General features: G+C 40.5%; 1 protein-coding gene, 1 long non-coding RNA gene and 1 other non-coding gene across 6 annotated transcripts in view; 2 read left to right on the plus strand and 1 right to left on the minus strand.

Annotated features, from left to right (window-relative positions):
- Positions 1–10,000, minus strand: part of LOC123520853 — a 364,869-nt gene that overhangs the window by 163,539 nt on the left and 191,330 nt on the right. The gene's annotated exons all lie outside the window — the stretch shown is intronic.
- LOC123520854 overlaps positions 1–10,000 on the plus strand; it is an 84,432-nt gene that overhangs the window by 27,441 nt on the left and 46,991 nt on the right. The gene's annotated exons all lie outside the window — the stretch shown is intronic.
- On the plus strand, positions 2,677–2,749 carry Trnar-acg. Its single transcript has one exon. It is a non-coding gene; the product is annotated as a tRNA-Arg (tRNA).

The following is a 10,000-nucleotide window of genomic DNA, read 5'->3' on the forward strand; positions in this document are numbered from 1 at the left end:
GGAAAAGCAAGAAAACAGAGGGAAAAGAGGAGAAGGGAGTGTCAACATATCAGTAACATGTCGACGAGCATCAGCCTCATATGTCCTTCCTCTCCTCCTCCTCCTCCTCCTCCTCCTCCTCCTCCTTCTCCTCCTCCTCCTCCTTTTTTTTTCCTTTTAGCTCTAACATTCCTGGCAATAAGACTGAACCATGTTACACTTTATCATCTGCCTTCAGGAATTGTACAAGTATTATTTGTTGTGTCTGATTTTTCATATGTTGCGTCGCTTTACGTGTGGATAAGAAAATTGTATGACAGCGCGTGTGAGAAAATCGTGCCTGTGTGAGTGAGAAAATTATGTATAAGCGAGTAAGGAAATTTGGTATTTTTGAGTGTGAATGAGGAAATCACTTGTCTTTGCGTGAGAGTGAGGAAATTTCGTGTTTGTTTGTGTGTGAATGAGAAATTTACGTGTCTTTGCGATTAAGTGAAAAAAAATTGCGTGTGTGAGGAAATTGCGTGTCTTTGTGTGTTAGTGAGAAATTTAGGTGTCTTAGCGTGTTGGTGGGAAAATTACGAATCTTTGCGTTAAGTAATTTTTTTGAGTGCGAGAAAATTGCGTCTTTGTGTGAGTGAGAAAATAAGAAAACTGCTTGAATTTGCGTGGTTCAGAACATTCTTTTTATATACTGTAGGAACATTGGACGTTTTATCTTTGTTTAATTAAACCACTTTGAAATGTGTGTGTGCGTCCGTGTGTGTGTGTGTGTGTGTGTGTGTGTGTGTGTGTGTGTGTGTGTGTGTGTAATTCACCACGCTCGCTTGCTGGTCATCCAGCCAGTCTTTCCCATTACGGAGCGAGCTCAGAGCTCATAGAACTATCTTTGGGTAGGACTGAGACTATAACACACACTCCACAGCCCCTCGAGTTACATCCCGTACCTATTTACTGCTAGGTGAACAGGGGCTACACATTAAGAGGCTTGCCCATTTGCCTCGCCGCTTCCCGGGACTCGAACACGGGCTCTCTCGATTGTGAGCTCAGCGTGCTATCCACTACACTACGCGGTGTGTGTGTGTGTGTGTGTGTGTGTGTGTGTGTGTGTGTGTGTGTGTGTGTGTGTGTGTGTGTGTGTGTGTGTGTGTGTGTGTGTGTGTGCGTGTGTGTGTGTGTGTGTGTGTGTGTGTGTGTGTGTGTGTGTGCGCGCGCGTGCGTGCGTACAAGTGCATGTTTCCAAACCTTCATCTATCCATTTTCCATGTTTTCTTTACCAAACCTTCATTTATATATTTGCCAGTAGGAATTCACAACTTAAAATCATGCTGAGAAAAATTTAGAATTTCACTTCATAGCATATTATTTTATTCAAAGACGATTTATATATACTTTTTTTTTGTTTAATATCACTTGCATCTTGTTTCAATCCCCACTATATGAACCTCTACAATGGGATCGGTCAGAGAAAAAAAAAAAAACTTATTCTCTATTAGTTAGCCAGAAAACCAGCCAATCATTCATCTAACTGTGAGATGTGTTTGGTATATTCGCCAGTTTCTATTCGTATACTCAACAGTTTATAGTCACAGCGTTGCCGTCTACTACATTTCTGTTTTCCATGTTTGGGTTGAGCTGAAAATAGCGACCAGCGAGCGTGTTAAATATTGGCTGCTAACACTGCCTCGGGTCTCTTGGCGTGGCGTGTTTTTACTGAGAGGATTAAAGGTGTCTCTCGGTGGTATGAAAAAGCATAGAAGGCATAGAAAATGTTATATGAGGCAAGGACTATACAACAGCCTTGAGCTAAATAATAAAAATAGGCGTCATGTATAATAGTGAATCATAAAATCTAACCCACTTCTTGTTACAGAGCCCAACTTATGCAAATGAAAAACAAAATAGTGCAAATAGAAAGACTTAAAATAGAGGAAGATAAGGACATAATCGGAGGACTGTTATTTAAAGAAGAATTGATCGAAGAAACCTGGGCAGTGATATATGAAATGTGGAAAAAAAACACGGAAAGACAAAGGAATATTCTCGACACGATCAACTGAGCTGAAAAATGACCAGTGAGGAACAACAGTGAGAATCATCAAGGAAGCGTCAATATGAAGGCCAAGCTTCCTGAAGGACACCTGATCTGACCTCGAGACCTAGCAATTATCATCACATCATGACTGGCGGCGAGAGAGAGAGAGAGAGAGAGAGAGAGAGAGAGAGAGAGAGAGAGAGAGAGAGAGAGAGAGAGAGAGAGAGAGAGAGAGACACACACACACACACACACACACAGTAAGGGAGCAGTCGCGGTGATTAGAATGAAAGTCTCAGGTAGGCTGGCGGTGCCTTAACACCTGGTTATTGCCATCCCCGCCGCTGCTCCCGCCACTCGCTATGATTATTGTTGCTGCGTCCCACACTGCTCCTGTTGGCGTTGTTGTGGCCTCACGTCCGCACTTTGGAACTTATTCCCTTTTACGTGCCTTTCCCGTTAGTGTCTTGCGTTGCTCTAATTAAAGGTTATTTCTAGATCGATATCTTGTTCACGTATTGTTGAATCTTTTACTTCTGAGTGGATTATGTTTGTTTATTGATAAAGTTGTTTTTACACATCTTCTTTTCCTTATTAACATTATTTCAAGTCAATAGAATCTCAATTATGTATGTTTAAAGTACCTGTATAAATTATATAGACATGGCCTCGTGGCGCAACGGATAACGCGTCTGACTACGGATCAGAAGATTCCAGGTTCGAATCCTGGCGAGGTCGAGGGAAATGTTCGTTCTTTTTACCGCTTTCTGTTTTTTTTTTTTTTTAATGCATGGTACATAATCTGTCTATACCTGTGTATGTGTGTGTACGCGTGTGTGTGGGTTTATATCTATGTATCAACATTATACTTGTTATTATTTTTTTAGTAATAGATTTTTTTAGTAATTCAATTACTATAATCGGTTGTGCATTATTGTTACTATTGTTTTTATTAATGTTATTGTTATTGTCGTCTTCGTTGTCATCATCATGACTATTATTATTGTTGTTGTGTTACAACCGCACAAAGGCTGCTTCTGCTGTTGCTGCTGCTGCTGCTGTTGTTGTTGTTGTTGTTGCTGCTGCTGCTGTTGCTGTTGTTGTTGCTGCTGCTTCTGAAGCTCTTACTACTATGTACTACATATTATCTTTTCTTCGCATTTCTTTTTTCATTGTCTTCATTCTGAATTGTATACTTAAAAATCTTGTTCTTTTTGTCTCTTTTGCAACACTCATCTTGTTCGCAGCCATATCCATAAAAATACTAGCGCACAACCCATCATAAGCTGCTTACAACTATTACTTTACATTCCTCCTCCTCCTCCTCCTCCTCCTCCTCGTGCACAGGGGTCTGCAAGTTTTCAGCTGGTGTCAAGTGGTTCACACATCTTAATACATCTCGGGGCTTTAAGGACACCTGAGCCACCGTTCTGTTTACCTCCTCCTTGGCTGCCTTTTGTTTGCCGCTAATTAATTCTTGGTGACGCGCATTTTCCTAATCATTGTGGTGGTGGTGGTGGCGGTGCTGGTGGTGCTGGTGGTGGTGGTTGTAAAAGTCCAGAACGTCTTTTTTATCATGGAATTCTTTCTACTTTTCTTTCCAATGTTATTTTTTTTTACCAGTGTTATGGGGGAGAGGGGAGCGCAGGTGTTTTATTTACGCCTGCGGGGAGTCTGGTTTTCTTTCTATCTTTTTCTTTTTATCAAAGTTTTGTGTTTTTCTAAGTTTTTCTTTAGCATACATTTTTTTCTTTCCTTTCCTAGCCTTTTTTTTTTGTCTATTCTCTATTTTCACTTGCCTTTTTATTTCCTTTGTTTCCTTGTGCTGGCGTGTTGGTATTTCTTTTTTTTCCTTTTCTTCTTTTTTCCTCTCCTGTTGGCTTTTATTGTTACTGCTGTCGCTCTTTTTTGTTGCTGCTGTGTGTGTGTGTGTGTGTGTAGCTTTCCATATTCATACCAGGCAGTCACCGAGTCAGTCAATCAGCAAGGCAGTCAGTCAATCAGCCAGTTAGTCTTGATATGTTTACCTTCGTGTCTGTCATTGTGTCTTACTTGTTGGACTGTCTGCATATCTCTCTCTCTCTCTCTCTCTCTCTCTCTCTCTCTCTCTCTCTCTCTCTCTCTCTCTCTCTCTCTCTGTCATTACTCTCTCACGCTCGGGTTCTCCTGTTGTGGCGTTCGCGTCCTTTCCTTTACAGGCTGTCGCGGTTTCTCATGCTATTTCACGCTTGCATCTCTCTCTCTCTCTCTCTCTCTCTCTCTCTCTCTCTCTCTCTAGTTTTTTGCAAACTTCTATATTTTAGTACGTTTTTTCGTTCTTTGCTTCTCTTCTTCCTTCCTACTCCCCACCCTTTCTCCCTTTTTCCCTCCCTCTTTCTCTCCTCTCTTTCTCCCTCTCTCCCTCTCTCTCTCTCCCTCTTACCCTCCCTCCCTCTTTCCCTCACTCCCTTCCTTCCTCCCTCCCTCCTTCCCTCCCTCCCTCCTTCCTTCCTTCCTTCCTTCCTTCCTTCCTTCCTTCCCTTCTTCCTTCCTTCCCTCCTTTCCTCCCTCCTCTCTCCCTCCTTCCTCCTCCCTCCCTCCCTCCCTCCCTCCCTCCCTCCTCCCTTCCTCCCTCCCTCCCATCCACCTTTGCCTTATTTCCTTCATCCTGTCTTTCCCTCTTAATATTTATCAGAAAAGCAACTATTGCTACTACTACTACTACTACTACTACTACTACTACTACCACCACCACCACCACCACCACCACCACCACCACCACCACCACCACCACCACCACCACCACCACCACCACCACCACCACCACCACCACCACCACCACCACCACCACTACTACTACTACCACCACTGCTACTGCTGCTGCTGCTGCCATTACCACAACCACTCACCACCACTACCACCTGCTACTGCCACTGCTACTGCACCTGCTGCCACCACTGCTGCACCACTGCTGCCACTGCACCACTACTACCACCACCACTACCACTACTACTACCACTACCAATACTGGCACCACCAGTCCCACCACTAACACTGCTCTACTACTGCTTCAACTTCTATTTCTACTACTTTTACTTCTACTTCTACTACTACTACTACTACTACTACTACTACTACTACTACTACTACTACTACTACTACTACTACTACTACTACTACTACTACTAATGATAATAATCATAATAGAACCATAATTTTTACTTCTGCTACTAATACTACTACCACAACACATCATTGTCTCTTACCTGTCAAATGCAAGTTAGTTGAGTGTTAGTGCAATTAATAATTTCTGGCGTTGCAGTGTTCGGCCCAGTGTTTGCATTACTACATTGTTGTGTTGGAGGTGCACTCATTATTAGGTTTTCTTCATTCCTTCCCTTTTCTTCTTCGCAGTATTCTTTTATTTACTTTTCTTTTTACATCTTTTTATTCCTATTAGTTTCTTTCTTTCTGCCATATCGATACTTTTAGTTTGTATTTCGTTATAGATTTGTCTTTTTTTTTTTTATCTTTGATTTTTTTTTCTCATTTTATACTTTTATTCTAATTAGAATTAGTTTTAGTGTAACAACAACAACAACAACAACAACAACAACAACAACGTATAACAGGAATAACAAGTTCTCCTCCTCCTCCTCTTCATCCTCCTCTTATTATTATTATTATTATTACTACTACTGACATTATGAATCTCACTGTTTTCCCAGTGTGATAGGATGATAGTGTGATAGTATGATAAAATGATAAAATTCAACTATATTCTTATAATCATAACGTCCATCACTAATGTAGTCAATTCTTCCGGTTATTCAGTGAGTCAGTGAGTCAGTAAGTCATTGACTTAAGGAGATGAGATAACGCTCTCCTCTTAGTGAACTGATAAGGATAAAGAGCAGTGTCTATGTTATTTACTGCTACTGCTCTCTCTCTCTTTCTCTCTCTCTCTCTCTCTCTCTCTCTCTCTCTCTCTCTCTCTCTCTCTCTCTCTCTCTCTCTCTCTCTCTCTCTCTCTCTCTCTCTCTCTCTCTCTCTCTATCGGGAACAATTAAATTAATGTCCGGTAAAGCGGGTTTAATTATCAAAGGTTGAACTAATGATAACTTTTCAATTATGAATTATTTTTATGTGAGTATATATACTGTAAAAAAGGAGAGACGTTTTAAAAACAATGGTTCGATTGTATTTTTAGTAATTTCTTCCTATTGGGATGTAGATATGCATTAAAATGCTTTATAAATGTTATTGAATACTTTTGTTGCTACTTCTGCTTCATCTAACTCCTACTACTACTATTATTAAGTACTACTACTACTACTACTACTACTACTACTACTACTACTACTACTACTACTACTACTACTACTAATACTACTACTACTACTACTACTAATAATAATAATAATAATAATAATAATAATAATAATACCGACACTGGTTCAACTACTATTACTATTTCAACGACGATGATAACTACGACTACTGCAACTGCTGCTGATATTTTGTCTCCTGCTGTCGGCCGTTTAACTAGGGGTGTTATAATGGTGTATCTTACCATGGCTAGCAGCATCAATTAAGATTGTGTTTCAATATTCTTCGTAGTTTATTTAGGTGAAGTGGTAACGGTTTTCTTATTCATGTAACAAAATAAACTATGCCATCTCAACAACACACAAAACAGTCACCAGGTTCGATCTCATATTTCATTCTGTCTTTCACCAAATTATTGTCTTTGATCACTTGCCACAATAGTACATTTTTCTCTGTCTTCTTTCCTGTGTTGAGCGGGACGAGAGATTGCGGTTGTACTTGTGTGCGAGAGAACTGGTGGTGCCAGACTGTCTCTGCTGTCCTCAAACAGTTCGACTTGTGACTCAGTGAACACTTTTGACTACGCTACATTTTAACGAATAGCAATATTCTACAGGTATGACATTGACATTCATTCTCCAAGCACATGGTTTTAAGATAAAGGCTGACTTTTCTGCTAAGCGTGTCATTGACAAATACCTGTACTGAAAAATTCCAATTTAATGGGATTTAATGTCGGCTTTTATAACGAAAATTTTTTATCATAAAACCTTTTCTTAAATTTTTTGTACTGGTTATTCACTGAACCTTTAGTTATTCATCTACTTTTTCTATAATTATATTTATTCATTTTGAAGGCAATAGTTTTCATTAAGTTAGAATGGTTATTATTATGAATTGTTCTTAATTACCTATTCCCAAAATTACAATTACTTTCGGCCTAGTACACTACATCATCATCTTCAGATGAACATAGTGTAGCTTATCACAAACATTATGAAAGAGAAATCATCTTTGTCATTCTTTACTCTAATGTTTATGATCTTTTGTGTAGAACAACAATAAAAACACCAACAACCACTACCACCACCACCACCACCACCACCACCACTACCACTGCTGTTACCACCGCCACTACTCACACCGCCATTACTCATCCTTATTACTTTTATCATCGTCAGTAATATTATAATTATTATTGTGGAGGTATTAGTTGGGGAAGACGCTCTGCTGGGTTTAATTATCTTATGCAAATATTATTTCTGGCCGAGTGAGGCGGCGGGCCGTTGCGAAGCTGGACTCAAGTTGATCTGGCGGTATTAAAGTTTTAGCGGCGACCAACACCACCACCAACACCATCGCTACTATCCCACTACCATCACTACCGCCACCACTAGTACCCACAACATATACGTTACTACTTGAAGCACCACCATCGCCATCGCTTTATTTACCTCTTTCACCACCACTTAAACCACAACGGCCACCACTAACACTCGCCAAACAATAGCCGCCTCTACACTGCTATTATTACGTGTCATATTTGAATTGCATGTGCTCTGCGTTTGCTGCCACCGCCACTCGCGTCTGTGTGCTTGTGTGTGGATTGCAGCGTCATTTTATTTACCCGGCACATGTGGGTACAGATACTTCTTCGAATAGAACGGTTGAACGCATGTGTACCCACAGGAACACACTTGGATACGCACGAACTCACGCACGCACGGTAATGCATCGTTTATAGACAATGGAGAGCCGCATAACGCAGATGATTACATTTCAAAAAGAAGTAAGAGCTTACCGGATGTGTGTGTGTGTGTGTGTGTGTGTGTGTGTGTGTGTGTGTGTGTGTGTGTGTGTGTGTGTGTGTGTGTGTGTGTATTTGGAAATACAGGATGATGTCATTATCATAGGAAATCCATTATTGAGAGGACGATTATCGCTTTATCACTAGTAATGGGTGTTATTGTTGGCTGCCATAACACGATGATGTCACCGAAGCCCTTGTCTAACAGAACAAGAGGCGCGTGCAGCGCCTGCCTCCCAACTAAACCAGTGGAGTGTCTGACTGCCCGGAATACCTAACCAATGTTTTTTTATTTAGTGTGCTATTTTGTTCTGGTTGTCCTTGACAAGGTGACTTTACACATACCAATAAAGGAAATAGATGAAAATAAATAAATGAATAAAACGACTACAGTTTGCAATATATGTTCCCTTAATGTGAAGTAGAATATTTTTGTACAAGGTTCACGTACTAGACGGTGTATTTGCTAAACCAACAGGCAAAGACAACAGTTGAACATGAGCAGTGGTATAAACAAAACGTTTTGTATCTGAGATGAACCAGAATCGTAAACACAGCGTCCACTAAATCAGAAGATTAGATTGAGTTTGGCAACGGTCTTCACTGTTACATGTAAAGAAAGTTGACATTGTCTGCGCTTCGAATCGGCATCGTCATAGCAGTGATGTATAGGGGGATGGCGCATGATTTATCGTTCTGTACCTATAGAAGTGTCTTAATGTATTTCTAAAGGCTGGTGACAAAAAACCAGCGGGAAAATTGACGCAATCTCCAACACAATATGAATCTGACTCAGCAGTTTGTTTCTGTTATTCCCCTTTCCCCGAAAAAAAATAAATATGTTCTCTGAAACTTAGTAAAATTGAACGTGTATTATTGAAAAGCACACACCAGTGTCTTGAAGTGACAGAGGTACGGCTTTCTTGACTGATCTCGGCGGTGTTTAACTAAAGCTACAGCTGACTCGCGAGAACACCATGACGCCATGCTTTTCTGTTATGACAGTGTGGAAAAAAATGTGTGGAGATAATGGTAGATAAAATGAAGTGTCAGAGACGAATAAGAAAAATGTATACATTATTTTTGTGTACACTCATTATTCTTAAGGTCAGGGGTAACTGTTGCCATGCGTTTCATCCTACAGTATTTTTGTTACTGTTAGATCAATTCGTTTTATAACAGGGAACGCTTTTCTTCACAGCAATGTTACATCACAACTTGGTGCTCTCTCTCTCTCTCTCTCTCTCTCTCTCTCTCTCTCTCTCTCTCTCTCTCTCTCTCTCTCTCTCTCTCTCACATCATAAGCTACTTATTCAGCTTGACACTCCTCCATTCCTTCCCTTCTCCACGCCTCGCATCACTTCCTCCTCCGTCATATATTACTGTCCCCCTCGGCGCCCTCTCCTGTGCTCGCGTCTTTCACCATTACTTCGTCCATCGTTTGTTTCTGCAACATTATTACCTTGCTACACTCTCCTGCTGCTCCTTGTTCTTCAGCGCGTTTGTTCTGTAATGCTCCACAGACACTTCATTAATCGCAATGAGTAGGATACGAATGAGTTTTGTCTGCTGTGGCATATCAGAACCAGGGATTTGAATTCTTGCTAGTGAGGAGAATAAACTCAATCAATTTATATGTTTGATTCTTAACTTTAGGTGATAGATTTCTTGACTGCTGTTGCCTGTCCTCTGATTTTAATAATGTAACTGAGTGCAAATCTATGTTTCGAGGACACCGCGCCAACACTATGATTGATGGAGGAGCGCACATATCCTTGTATCTGTTGACTCAAAGTTTTAGGAAGTTCATGCGTTGCTATCTGAATTCCAGTACTATTAACAGCTGTCGAGTTAGGGTTAGTATGATTTTTTTT

This window comes from Portunus trituberculatus, chromosome 47 (assembly GCF_017591435.1).
Source record: "Portunus trituberculatus isolate SZX2019 chromosome 47, ASM1759143v1, whole genome shotgun sequence".
Taxonomy (NCBI): domain Eukaryota; kingdom Metazoa; phylum Arthropoda; class Malacostraca; order Decapoda; family Portunidae; genus Portunus; species Portunus trituberculatus.